Below are 13689 nucleotides of genomic sequence, written 5' to 3'. Positions count from 1 at the left end.
CATTTTGATGCCATTCCAGTAAAAGGCCCACATTTCTTTTAGCTGGTAGCGTAGCGGCAAAGACTTGCGACGTGCCATCATGGCCGCAGGCTGCAGAGCCTTGCTCCGGAACGAAATCTTAATGACAATCTTTAGTTAGATCCCTGAATTGCAAGTAAGTCACAGATAGATGAGTTGGATTTTCTCTATTGCAACTTGGGAAGTAAAATGTGAACGTATTGAAGAAGAAACGCTCTTTTAAAACCTGATTGCCCCAGGGAATGGGCTTTTTGACATTTCTGTGTTAACCCTTTGATGCATGAATTATGAAATCTTCAACCATGATTTTTTTTAACAATTTTTTGATTCATCTTTAGGTGTGAATGAAACAAATTTCAACAAATATTTTTTGTAAAAATGTATAATTTACAAATAATTTATTACATGTCCACCTCAGTGAACAGCGTGCAATCTGAACATGAAATATGTTGGCTTGGCTTACCAAAGTCCAAATGGAGGTGCTCAAATGCAATAAAGTCTTCAACAGCTGTGCTTAATAGCAAAAATAAATAAATAACAACTTTGAGTACCTGTCCACTTGAGTGACTATTATGCATGAAAGGGTTAAGGAAAAGTGCAATATGCTGTTGTAACTGTTTGAGGTCTGTAAGGTGTTGTTCCTCAGAAGGGCGAGTGCGTAACAGCACCCTCTGCTGGCTCAAAAGACAAGGACAAAAGCTTACAGCACCTGGTATTCCCAGGCGGTCTCCCATCCAAGTACTAACCAGGCCCGACCCTGCTTAGCTTCCGAGATCAGACGAGATCGGGCGGTGTTCAGGGTGGTATGGCCGTAAGCGAAGGCTGGTCCTTCCGTCCTCCGTTTTATGGGTGCAGAGACAGTTGTGCCCTTGGCTGCCATTGAATGGAATGCTGCAATTTGAGGCCTTTCCAGTAAACCGCCCTCATCCCCAGTTTGAGCTGTGTCTGGCCGGGCTCCGTGGGCGAAAGCGGAGAGGGGAGCTTGTGTAGTGACACAGTAGAATAGGTTCATGCGCTTTAATCCAAATTTGTTCACATCGCAGACGTCAGAAAGTACAAACGATATTATTTAACATTTGGATGTACAAAAAGGCCACCTTCACCTCAGTTGAGAGAAGTACCTCGTTTTTCCTTTGTCCCTCCTATGAGTGGTGGGCCCATGGAAAGTGGGACCCACGCCCCCCTGTTCAGGCTGCGTCTGGCCGGGCTCTGTGGGTGAAATCCTTGCAAACAGGTGCCGGCCGGCTGGCGCCCGATTTTTCTTAGTTTGTGAGTTCAGCTTTTCTTGTGTTTGGCAGCAATAAATTGCAATGTGTTTCTCCAACAACCTATTTGGGTCTTTGTGGAAAAGACCTATTGGTGCATTTTGATGCCATTCCAGTAAAAGGCCCACATTTCTTTTAGCTGGTAGCGTAGCGGCAAAGACTTGCGACGTGCCATCATGGCCGCAGGCTGCAGAGCCTTGCTCCGGAACGAAATCTTAATGACAATCTTTAGTTAGATCCCTGAATTGCAAGTAAGTCACAGATAGATGAGTTGGATTTTCTCTATTGCAACTTGGGAAGTAAAATGTGAACGTATTGAAGAAGAAACGCTCTTTTAAAACCTGATTGCCCCAGGGAATGGGCTTTTTGACATTTCTGTGTTAACCCTTTGATGCATGAATTATGAAATCTTCAACCATGATTTTTTTTTAACAATTTTTTGATTCATCTTTAGGTGTGAATGAAACAAATTTCAACAAATATTTTTTGTAAAAATGTATAATTTACAAATAATTTATTACATGTCCACCTCAGTGAACAGCGTGCAATCTGAACATGAAATATGTTGGCTTGGCTTACCAAAGTCCAAATGGAGGTGCTCAAATGCAATAAAGTCTTCAACAGCTGTGCTTAATAGCAAAAATAAATAAATAACAATTTTGAGTACCTGTCCACTTGAGTGACTATTATGCATGAAAGGGTTAAGGAAAAGTGCAATATGCTGTTGTAACTGTTTGAGGTCTGTAAGGTGTTGTTCCTCAGAAGGGCGAGTGCGTAACAGCACCCTCTGCTGGCTCAAAAGACAAGGACAAAAGCTTACAGCACCTGGTATTCCCAGGCGGTCTCCCATCCAAGTACTAACCAGGCCCGACCCTGCTTAGCTTCCGAGATCAGACGAGATCGGGCGTGTTCAGGGTGGTATGGCCGTAAGCGAAGGCTGGTCCTTCCGTCCTCCGTTTTATGGGTGCAGAGACAGTTGTGCCCTTGGCTGCCATTGAATGGAATGCTGCAATTTGAGGCCTTTCCAGTAAACCGCCCTCATCCCCAGTTTGAGCTGTGTCTGGCCGGGCTCCGTGGGCGAAAGCGGAGAGGGGAGCTTGTGTAGTGACACAGTAGAATAGGTTCATGCGCTTTAATCCAAATTTGTTCACATCGCAGACGTCAGAAAGTACAAACGATATTATTTAACATTTGGATGTACAAAAAGGCCACCTTCACCTCAGTTGAGAGAAGTACCTCGTTTTTCCTTTGTCCCTCCTATGAGTGGTGGGCCCATGGAAAGTGGGACCCACGCCCCCCTGTTCGGGCTGCATCTGGCCGGGCTCTGTGGGTGAAATCCTTGCAAACAGGTGCCGGCCGGCTGGCGCCCGATTTTTCTTAGTTTGTGAGTTCAGCTTTTCTTGTGTTTGGCAGCAATAAATTGCAATGTGTTTCTCCAACAACCTATTTGGGTCTTTGTGGAAAAGACCTATTGGTGCATTTTGATGCCATTCCAGTAAAAGGCCCACATTTCTTTTAGCTGGTAGCGTAGCGGCAAAGACTTGCGACGTGCCATCATGGCCGCAGGCTGCAGAGCCTTGCTCTGAAACGAAATCTTAATGACAATCTTTAGTTAGATCCCTGAATTGCAAGTAAGTCACAGATAGATGAGTTGGATTTTCTCTATTGCAACTTGGGAAGTAAAATGTGAACGTATTGAAGAAGAAACGCTCTTTTAAAACCTGATTGCCCCAGGGAATGGGCTTTTTGACATTTCTGTGTTAACCCTTTGATGCATGAATTATGAAATCTTCAACCATGATTTTTTTTAAACAATTTTTTGATTCATCTTTAGGTGTGAATGAAACAAATTTCAACAAATATTTTTTGTAAAAATGTATAATTTACAAATAATTTATTACATGTCCACCTCAGTGAACAGCGTGCAATCTGAACATGAAATATGTTGGCTTGGCTTACCAAAGTCCAAATGGAGGTGCTCAAATGCAATAAAGTCTTCAACAGCTGTGCTTAATAGCAAAAATAAATAAATAACAATTTTGAGTACCTGTCCACTTGAGTGACTATTATGCATGAAAGGGTTAAGGAAAAGTGCAATATGCTGTTGTAACTGTTTGAGGTCTGTAAGGTGTTGTTCCTCAGAAGGGCGAGTGCGTAACAGCACCCTCTGCTGGCTCAAAAGACAAGGACAAAAGCTTACAGCACCTGGTATTCCCAGGCGGTCTCCCATCCAAGTACTAACCAGGCCCGACCCTGCTTAGCTTCCGAGATCAGACGAGATCGGGCGTGTTCAGGGTGGTATGGCCGTAAGCGAAGGCTTGTCCTTCCGTCCTCCGTTTTATGGGTGCAGAGACAGTTGTGCCCTTGGCTGCCATTGAATGGAATGCTGCAATTTGAGGCCTTTCCAGTAAACCGCCCTCATCCCCAGTTTGAGCTGTGTCTGGCCGGGCTCCGTGGGCGAAAGCGGAGAGGGGAGCTTGTGTAGTGACACAGTAGAATAGGTTCATGCGCTTTAATCCAAATTTGTTCACATCGCAGACGTCAGAAAGTACAAACGATATTATTTAACATTTGGATGTACAAAAAGGCCACCTTCACCTCAGTTGAGAGAAGTACCTCGTTTTTCCTTTGTCCCTCCTATGAGTGGTGGGCCCATGGAAAGTGGGACCCACGCCCCCCTGTTCGGGCTGCGTCTGGCCGGGCTCTGTGGGTGAAATCCTTGCAAACAGGTGCCGGCCGGCTGGCGCCCGATTTTTCTTAGTTTGTGAGTTCAGCTTTTCTTGTGTTTGGCAGCAATAAATTGCAATGTGTTTCTCCAACAACCTATTTGGGTCTTTGTGGAAAAGACCTATTGGTGCATTTTGATGCCATTCCAGTAAAAGGCCCACATTTCTTTTAGCTGGTAGCGTAGCGGCAAAGACTTGCGACGTGCCATCATGGCCGCAGGCTGCAGAGCCTTGCTCCGGAACGAAATCTTAATGACAATCTTTAGTTAGATCCCTGAATTGCAAGTAAGTCACAGATAGATGAGTTGGATTTTCTCTATTGCAACTTGGGAAGTAAAATGTGAACGTATTGAAGAAGAAACGCTCTTTTAAAACCTGATTGCCCCAGGGAATGGGCTTTTTGACATTTCTGTGTTAACCCTTTGATGCATGAATTATGAAATCTTCAACCATGATTTTTTTTAACAATTTTTTGATTCATCTTTAGGTGTGAATGAAACAAATTTCAACAAATATTTTTTGTAAAAATGTATAATTTACAAATAATTTATTACATGTCCACCTCAGTGAACAGCGTGCAATCTGAACATGAAATATGTTGGCTTGGCTTACCAAAGTCCAAATGGAGGTGCTCAAATGCAATAAAGTCTTCAACAGCTGTGCTTAATAGCAAAAATAAATAAATAACAATTTTGAGTACCTGTCCACTTGAGTGACTATTATGCATGAAAGGGTTAAGGAAAAGTGCAATATGCTGTTGTAACTGTTTGAGGTCTGTAAGGTGTTGTTCCTCAGAAGGGCGAGTGCGTAACTGCACCCTCTGCTGGCTCAAAAGACAAGGACAAAAGCTTACAGCACCTGGTATTCCCAGGCGGTCTCCCATCCAAGTACTAACCAGGCCCGACCCTGCTTAGCTTCCGAGATCAGACGAGATCGGGCGTGTTCAGGGTGGTATGGCCGTAAGCGAAGGCTTGTCCTTCCGTCCTCCGTTTTATGGGTGCAGAGACAGTTGTGCCCTTGGCTGCCATTGAATGGAATGCTGCAATTTGAGGCCTTTCCAGTAAACCGCCCTCATCCCCAGTTTGAGCTGTGTCTGGCCGGGCTCCGTGGGCGAAAGCGGAGAGGGGAGCTTGTGTAGTGACACAGTAGAATAGGTTCATGCGCTTTAATCCAAATTTGTTCACATCGCAGACGTCAGAAAGTACAAACGATATTATTTAACATTTGGATGTACAAAAAGGCCACCTTCACCTCAGTTGAGAGAAGTACCTCGTTTTTCCTTTGTCCCTCCTATGAGTGGTGGGCCCATGGAAAGTGGGACCCACGCCCCCCTGTTCAGGCTGCGTCTGGCCGGGCTCTGTGGGTGAAATCCTTGCAAACAGGTGCCGGCCGGCTGGCGCCCGATTTTTCTTAGTTTGTGAGTTCAGCTTTTCTTGTGTTTGGCAGCAATAAATTGCAATGTGTTTCTCCAACAACCTATTTGGGTCTTTGTGGAAAAGACCTATTGGTGCATTTTGATGCCATTCCAGTAAAAGGCCCACATTTCTTTTAGCTGGTAGCGTAGCGGCAAAGACTTGCGACGTGCCATCATGGCCGCAGGCTGCAGAGCCTTGCTCCGGAACGAAATCTTAATGACAATCTTTAGTTAGATCCCTGAATTGCAAGTAAGTCACAGATAGATGAGTTGGATTTTCTCTATTGCAACTTGGGAAGTAAAATGTGAACGTATTGAAGAAGAAACGCTCTTTTAAAACCTGATTGCCCCAGGGAATGGGCTTTTTGACATTTCTGTGTTAACCCTTTGATGCATGAATTATGAAATCTTCAACCATGATTTTTTTTTAACAATTTTTTGATTCATCTTTAGGTGTGAATGAAACAAATTTCAACAAATATTTTTTGTAAAAATGTATAATTTACAAATAATTTATTACATGTCCACCTCAGTGAACAGCGTGCAATCTGAACATGAAATATGTTGGCTTGGCTTACCAAAGTCCAAATGGAGGTGCTCAAATGCAATAAAGTCTTCAACAGCTGTGCTTAATAGCAAAAATAAATAAATAACAATTTTGAGTACCTGTCCACTTGAGTGACTATTATGCATGAAAGGGTTAAGGAAAAGTGCAATATGCTGTTGTAACTGTTTGAGGTCTGTAAGGTGTTGTTCCTCAGAAGGGCGAGTGCGTAACTGCACCCTCTGCTGGCTCAAAAGACAAGGACAAAAGCTTACAGCACCTGGTATTCCCAGGCGGTCTCCCATCCAAGTACTAACCAGGCCCGACCCTGCTTAGCTTCCGAGATCAGACGAGATCGGGCGTGTTCAGGGTGGTATGGCCGTAAGCGAAGGCTTGTCCTTCCGTCCTCCGTTTTATGGGTGCAGAGACAGTTGTGCCCTTGGCTGCCATTGAATGGAATGCTGCAATTTGAGGCCTTTCCAGTAAACCGCCCTCATCCCCAGTTTGAGCTGTGTCTGGCCGGGCTCCGTGGGCGAAAGCGGAGAGGGGAGCTTGTGTAGTGACACAGTAGAATAGGTTCATGCGCTTTAATCCAAATTTGTTCACATCGCAGACGTCAGAAAGTACAAACGATATTATTTAACATTTGGATGTACAAAAAGGCCACCTTCACCTCAGTTGAGAGAAGTACCTCGTTTTTCCTTTGTCCCTCCTATGAGTGGTGGGCCCATGGAAAGTGGGACCCACGCCCCCCTGTTCGGGCTGCGTCTGGCCGGGCTCTGTGGGTGAAATCCTTGCAAACAGGTGCCGGCCGGCTGGCGCCCGATTTTTCTTAGTTTGTGAGTTCAGCTTTTCTTGTGTTTGGCAGCAATAAATTGCAATGTGTTTCTCCAACAACCTATTTGGGTCTTTGTGGAAAAGACCTATTGGTGCATTTTGATGCCATTCCAGTAAAAGGCCCACATTTCTTTTAGCTGGTAGCGTAGCGGCAAAGACTTGCGACGTGCCATCATGGCCGCAGGCTGCAGAGCCTTGCTCCGGAACGAAATCTTAATGACAATCTTTAGTTAGATCCCTGAATTGCAAGTAAGTCACAGATAGATGAGTTGGATTTTCTCTATTGCAACTTGGGAAGTAAAATGTGAACGTATTGAAGAAGAAACGCTCTTTTAAAACCTGATTGCCCCAGGGAATGGGCTTTTTGACATTTCTGTGTTAACCCTTTGATGCATGAATTATGAAATCTTCAACCATGATTTTTTTTAACAATTTTTTGATTCATCTTTAGGTGTGAATGAAACAAATTTCAACAAATATTTTTTGTAAAAATGTATAATTTACAAATAATTTATTACATGTCCACCTCAGTGAACAGCGTGCAATCTGAACATGAAATATGTTGGCTTGGCTTACCAAAGTCCAAATGGAGGTGCTCAAATGCAATAAAGTCTTCAACAGCTGTGCTTAATAGCAAAAATAAATAAATAACAATTTTGAGTACCTGTCCACTTGAGTGACTATTATGCATGAAAGGGTTAAGGAAAAGTGCAATATGCTGTTGTAACTGTTTGAGGTCTGTAAGGTGTTGTTCCTCAGAAGGGCGAGTGCGTAACTGCACCCTCTGCTGGCTCAAAAGACAAGGACAAAAGCTTACAGCACCTGGTATTCCCAGGCGGTCTCCCATCCAAGTACTAACCAGGCCCGACCCTGCTTAGCTTCCGAGATCAGACGAGATCGGGCGTGTTCAGGGTGGTATGGCCGTAAGCGAAGGGTTGTCCTTCCGTCCTCCGTTTTATGGGTGCAGAGACAGTTGTGCCCTTGGCTGCCATTGAATGGAATGCTGCAATTTGAGGCCTTTCCAGTAAACCGCCCTCATCCCCAGTTTGAGCTGTGTCTGGCCGGGCTCCGTGGGCGAAAGCGGAGAGGGGAGCTTGTGTAGTGACACAGTAGAATAGGTTCATGCGCTTTAATCCAAATTTGTTCACATCGCAGACGTCAGAAAGTACAAACGATATTATTTAACATTTGGATGTACAAAAAGGCCACCTTCACCTCAGTTGAGAGAAGTACCTCGTTTTTCCTTTGTCCCTCCTATGAGTGGTGGGCCCATGGAAAGTGGGACCCACGCCCCCCTGTTCGGGCTGCGTCTGGCCGGGCTCTGTGGGTGAAATCCTTGCAAACAGGTGCCGGCCGACTGGCGCCCGATTTTTCTTAGTTTGTGAGTTCAGCTTTTCTTGTGTTTGGCAGCAATAAATTGCAATGTGTTTCTCCAACAACCTATTTGGGTCTTTGTGGAAAAGACCTATTGGTGCATTTTGATGCCATTCCAGTAAAAGGCCCACATTTCTTTTAGCTGGTAGCGTAGCGGCAAAGACTTGCGACGTGCCATCATGGCCGCAGGCTGCAGAGCCTTGCTCCGGAACGAAATCTTAATGACAATCTTTAGTTAGATCCCTGAATTGCAAGTAAGTCACAGATAGATGAGTTGGATTTTCTCTATTGCAACTTGGGAAGTAAAATGTGAACGTATTGAAGAAGAAACGCTCTTTTAAAACCTGATTGCCCCAGGGAATGGGCTTTTTGACATTTCTGTGTTAACCCTTTGATGCATGAATTATGAAATCTTCAACCATGATTTTTTTTAACAATTTTTTGGATTCATCTTTAGGTGTGAATGAAACAAATTTCAACAAATATTTTTTGTAAAAATGTATAATTTACAAATAATTTATTACATGTCCACCTCAGTGAACAGCGTGCAATCTGAACATGAAATATGTTGGCTTGGCTTACCAAAGTCCAAATGGAGGTGCTCAAATGCAATAAAGTCTTCAACAGCTGTGCTTAATAGCAAAAATAAATAAATAACAATTTTGAGTACCTGTCCACTTGAGTGACTATTATGCATGAAAGGGTTAAGGAAAAGTGCAATATGCTGTTGTAACTGTTTGAGGTCTGTAAGGTGTTGTTCCTCAGAAGGGCGAGTGCGTAACAGCACCCTCTGCTGGCTCAAAAGACAAGGACAAAAGCTTACAGCACCTGGTATTCCCAGGCGGTCTCCCATCCAAGCACTAACCAGGCCCGACCCTGCTTAGCTTCCGAGATCAGACGAGATCGGGCGTGTTCAGGGTGGTATGGCCGTAAGCGAAGGCTTGTCCTTCCGTCCTCCGTTTTATGGGTGCAGAGACAGTTGTGCCCTTGGCTGCCATTGAATGGAATGCTGCAATTTGAGGCCTTTCCAGTAAACCGCCCTCATCCCCAGTTTGAGCTGTGTCTGGCCGGGCTCCGTGGGCGAAAGCGGAGAGGGGAGCTTGTGTAGTGACACAGTAGAATAGGTTCATGCGCTTTAATCCAAATTTGTTCACATCGCAGACGTCAGAAAGTACAAACGATATTATTTAACATTTGGATGTACAAAAAGGCCACCTTCACCTCAGTTGAGAGAAGTACCTCGTTTTTCCTTTGTCCCTCCTATGAGTGGTGGGCCCATGGAAAGTGGGACCCACGCCCCCCTGTTCGGGCTGCGTCTGGCCGGGCTCTGTGGGTGAAATCCTTGCAAACAGGTGCCGGCCGGCTGGCGCCCGATTTTTCTTAGTTTGTGAGTTCAGCTTTTCTTGTGTTTGGCAGCAATAAATTGCAATGTGTTTCTCCAACAACCTATTTGGGTCTTTGTGGAAAAGACCTATTGGTGCATTTTGATGCCATTCCAGTAAAAGGCCCACATTTCTTTTAGCTGGTAGCGTAGCGGCAAAGACTTGCGACGTGCCATCATGGCCGCAGGCTGCAGAGCCTTGCTCCGGAACGAAATCTTAATGACAATCTTTAGTTAGATCCCTGAATTGCAAGTAAGTCACAGATAGATGAGTTGGATTTTCTCTATTGCAACTTGGGAAGTAAAATGTGAACGTATTGAAGAAGAAACGCTCTTTTAAAACCTGATTGCCCCAGGGAATGGGCTTTTTGACATTTCTGTGTTAACCCTTTGATGCATGAATTATGAAATCTTCAACCATGATTTTTTTTAACAATTTTTTGATTCATCTTTAGGTGTGAATGAAACAAATTTCAACAAATATTTTTTGTAAAAATGTATAATTTACAAATAATTTATTACATGTCCACCTCAGTGAACAGCGTGCAATCTGAACATGAAATATGTTGGCTTGGCTTACCAAAGTCCAAATGGAGGTGCTCAAATGCAATAAAGTCTTCAACAGCTGTGCTTAATAGCAAAAATAAATAAATAACAATTTTGAGTACCTGTCCACTTGAGTGACTATTATGCATGAAAGGGTTAAGGAAAAGTGCAATATGCTGTTGTAACTGTTTGAGGTCTGTAAGGTGTTGTTCCTCAGAAGGGCGAGTGCGTAACAGCACCCTCTGCTGGCTCAAAAGACAAGGACAAAAGCTTACAGCACCTGGTATTCCCAGGCGGTCTCCCATCCAAGTACTAACCAGGCCCGACCCTGCTTAGCTTCCGAGATCAGACGAGATCGGGCGTGTTCAGGGTGGTATGGCCGTAAGCGAAGGCTTGTCCTTCCGTCCTCCGTTTTATGGGTGCAGAGACAGTTGTGCCCTTGGCTGCCATTGAATGGAATGCTGCAATTTGAGGCCTTTCCAGTAAACCGCCCTCATCCCCAGTTTGAGCTGTGTCTGGCCGGGCTCCGTGGGCGAAAGCGGAGAGGGGAGCTTGTGTAGTGACACAGTAGAATAGGTTCATGCGCTTTAATCCAAATTTGTTCACATCGCAGACGTCAGAAAGTACAAACGATATTATTTAACATTTGGATGTACAAAAAGGCCACCTTCACCTCAGTTGAGAGAAGTACCTCGTTTTTCCTTTGTCCCTCCTATGAGTGGTGGGCCCATGGAAAGTGGGACCCACGCCCCCCTGTTCGGGCTGCGTCTGGCCGGGCTCTGTGGGTGAAATCCTTGCAAACAGGTGCCGGCCGGCTGGCGCCCGATTTTTCTTAGTTTGTGAGTTCAGCTTTTCTTGTGTTTGGCAGCAATAAATTGCAATGTGTTTCTCCAACAACCTATTTGGGTCTTTGTGGAAAAGACCTATTGGTGCATTTTGATGCCATTCCAGTAAAAGGCCCACATTTCTTTTAGCTGGTAGCGTAGCGGCAAAGACTTGCGACGTGCCATCATGGCCGCAGGCTGCAGAGCCTTGCTCCGGAACGAAATCTTAATGACAATCTTTAGTTAGATCCCTGAATTGCAAGTAAGTCACAGATAGATGAGTTGGATTTTCTCTATTGCAACTTGGGAAGTAAAATGTGAACGTATTGAAGAAGAAACACTCTTTTAAAACCTGATTGCCCCAGGGAATGGGCTTTTTGACATTTCTGTGTTAACCTTTTGATGCATGAATTATAAAATCTTCAACCATGATTTTTTTTAACAATTTTTTGATTCATCTTTAGGTGTGAATGAAACAAATTTCAACAAATATTTTTTGTAAAAATGTATAATTTACAAATAATTTATTACATGTCCACCTCAGTGAACAGCGTGCAATCTGAACATGAAATATGTTGGCTTGGCTTACCAAAGTCCAAATGGAGGTGCTCAAATGCAATAAAGTCTTCAACAGCTGTGCTTAATAGCAAAAATAAATAAATAACAATTTTGAGTACCTGTCCACTTGAGTGACTATTATGCATGAAAGGGTTAAGGAAAAGTGCAATATGCTGTTGTAACTGTTTGAGGTCTGTAAGGTGTTGTTCCTCAGAAGGGCGAGTGCGTAACAGCACCCTCTGCTGGCTCAAAAGACAAGGACAAAAGCTTACAGCACCTGGTATTCCCAGGCGGTCTCCCATCCAAGTACTAACCAGGCCCGACCCTGCTTAGCTTCCGAGATCAGACGAGATCGGGCGTGTTCAGGGTGGTATGGCCGTAAGCGAAGGCTTGTCCTTCCGTCCTCCGTTTTATGGGTGCAGAGACAGTTGTGCCCTTGGCTGCCATTGAATGGAATGCTGCAATTTGAGGCCTTTCCAGTAAACCGCCCTCATCCCCAGTTTGAGCTGTGTCTGGCCGGGCTCCGTGGGCGAAAGCGGAGAGGGGAGCTTGTGTAGTGACACAGTAGAATAGGTTCATGCGCTTTAATCCAAATTTGTTCACATCGCAGACGTCAGAAAGTACAAACGATATTATTTAACATTTGGATGTACAAAAAGGCCACCTTCACCTCAGTTGAGAGAAGTACCTCGTTTTTCCTTTGTCCCTCCTATGAGTGGTGGGCCCATGGAAAGTGGGACCCACGCCCCCCTGTTCGGGCTGCGTCTGGCCGGGCTCTGTGGGTGAAATCCTTGCAAACAGGTGCCGGCCGGCTGGCGCCCGATTTTTCTTAGTTTGTGAGTTCAGCTTTTCTTGTGTTTGGCAGCAATAAATTGCAATGTGTTTCTCCAACAACCTATTTGGGTCTTTGTGGAAAAGACCTATTGGTGCATTTTGATGCCATTCCAGTAAAAGGCCCACATTTCTTTTAGCTGGTAGCGTAGCGGCAAAGACTTGCGACGTGCCATCATGGCCGCAGGCTGCAGAGCCTTGCTCCGGAACGAAATCTTAATGACAATCTTTAGTTAGATCCCTGAATTGCAAGTAAGTCACAGATAGATGAGTTGGATTTTCTCTATTGCAACTTGGGAAGTAAAATGTGAACGTATTGAAGAAGAAACACTCTTTTAAAACCTGATTGCCCCAGGGAATGGGCTTTTTGACATTTCTGTGTTAACCTTTTGATGCATGAATTATAAAATCTTCAACCATGATTTTTTTTAACAATTTTTTGATTCATCTTTAGGTGTGAATGAAACAAATTTCAACAAATATTTTTTGTAAAAATGTATAATTTACAAATAATTTATTACATGTCCACCTCAGTGAACAGCGTGCAATCTGAACATGAAATATGTTGGCTTGGCTTACCAAAGTCCAAATGGAGGTGCTCAAATGCAATAAAGTCTTCAACAGCTGTGCTTAATAGCAAAAATAAATAAATAACAATTTTGAGTACCTGTCCACTTGAGTGACTATTATGCATGAAAGGGTTAAGGAAAAGTGCAATATGCTGTTGTAACTGTTTGAGGTCTGTAAGGTGTTGTTCCTCAGAAGGGCGAGTGCGTAACAGCACCCTCTGCTGGCTCAAAAGACAAGGACAAAAGCTTACAGCACCTGGTATTCCCAGGCGGTCTCCCATCCAAGTACTAACCAGGCCCGATACTGCTTAGCTTCCGAGATCAGACGAGATCGGGCGTGTTCAGGGTGGTATGGCCGTAAGCGAAGGCTTGTCCTTCCGTCCTCCGTTTTATGGGTGCAGAGACAGTTGTGCCCTTGGCTGCCATTGAATGGAATGCTGCAATTTGAGGCCTTTCCAGTAAACCGCCCTCATCCCCAGTTTGAGCTGTGTCTGGCCGGGCTCCGTGGGCGAAAGCGGAGAGGGGAGCTTGTGTAGTGACACAGTAGAATAGGTTCATGCGTTTTAATCCAAATTTGTTCACATCGCAGACGTCAGAAAGTACAAACGATATTATTTAACATTTGGATGTACAAAAAGGCCACCTTCACCTCAGTTGAGAGAAGTACCTCGTTTTTCCTTTGTCCCTCCTATGAGTGGTGGGCCCATGGAAAGTGGGACCCACGCCCCCCTGTTCGGGCTGCGTCTGGCCGGGCTCTGTGGGTGAAATCCTTGCAAACAGGTGCCGGCCGGCTGGCGCCCGA

The 13689-nt window shown here is 44.6% G+C and overlaps 10 non-coding genes across 10 annotated transcripts; all 10 read right to left on the bottom strand.

Annotated features, from left to right (window-relative positions):
* Positions 1-715: 715 nt before the first annotated feature.
* Positions 716-835, bottom strand: LOC139068254 (5S ribosomal RNA). The gene has a single exon (XR_011519853.1). It is a non-coding gene; the product is annotated as a 5S ribosomal RNA (ribosomal RNA).
* Positions 836-2096: 1261 nt separating this feature from the next.
* LOC139067723 (5S ribosomal RNA) lies at positions 2097-2215 on the bottom strand. Its single transcript, XR_011519697.1, has one exon. It is a non-coding gene; the product is annotated as a 5S ribosomal RNA (ribosomal RNA).
* A 1261-nt stretch (positions 2216-3476) lies between these two features.
* Positions 3477-3595, bottom strand: LOC139067712 (5S ribosomal RNA). The gene has a single exon (XR_011519696.1). It is a non-coding gene; the product is annotated as a 5S ribosomal RNA (ribosomal RNA).
* Positions 3596-4855: 1260 nt separating this feature from the next.
* On the bottom strand, positions 4856-4974 carry LOC139067701 (5S ribosomal RNA). The gene has a single exon (XR_011519694.1). It is a non-coding gene; the product is annotated as a 5S ribosomal RNA (ribosomal RNA).
* Positions 4975-6235: 1261 nt separating this feature from the next.
* On the bottom strand, positions 6236-6354 carry LOC139067692 (5S ribosomal RNA). Its single transcript, XR_011519693.1, has one exon. It is a non-coding gene; the product is annotated as a 5S ribosomal RNA (ribosomal RNA).
* Positions 6355-7614: 1260 nt separating this feature from the next.
* Positions 7615-7733, bottom strand: LOC139067681 (5S ribosomal RNA). The gene has a single exon (XR_011519692.1). It is a non-coding gene; the product is annotated as a 5S ribosomal RNA (ribosomal RNA).
* Positions 7734-8994: 1261 nt separating this feature from the next.
* Positions 8995-9113, bottom strand: LOC139068233 (5S ribosomal RNA). The gene has a single exon (XR_011519832.1). It is a non-coding gene; the product is annotated as a 5S ribosomal RNA (ribosomal RNA).
* A 1260-nt stretch (positions 9114-10373) lies between these two features.
* On the bottom strand, positions 10374-10492 carry LOC139067670 (5S ribosomal RNA). The gene has a single exon (XR_011519690.1). It is a non-coding gene; the product is annotated as a 5S ribosomal RNA (ribosomal RNA).
* A 1260-nt stretch (positions 10493-11752) lies between these two features.
* LOC139067659 (5S ribosomal RNA) lies at positions 11753-11871 on the bottom strand. Its single transcript, XR_011519689.1, has one exon. It is a non-coding gene; the product is annotated as a 5S ribosomal RNA (ribosomal RNA).
* Positions 11872-13131: 1260 nt separating this feature from the next.
* On the bottom strand, positions 13132-13250 carry LOC139068298 (5S ribosomal RNA). Its single transcript, XR_011519897.1, has one exon. It is a non-coding gene; the product is annotated as a 5S ribosomal RNA (ribosomal RNA).
* Positions 13251-13689: the final 439 nt, after the last annotated feature.

This window comes from Nothobranchius furzeri, chromosome 2, assembly GCF_043380555.1.
Source record: "Nothobranchius furzeri strain GRZ-AD chromosome 2, NfurGRZ-RIMD1, whole genome shotgun sequence".
NCBI lineage: Eukaryota > Metazoa > Chordata > Actinopteri > Cyprinodontiformes > Nothobranchiidae > Nothobranchius > Nothobranchius furzeri.
Note: the sequence above shows the minus strand (reverse complement) of the source record. Positions and strands in the feature narration are given on the sequence as shown.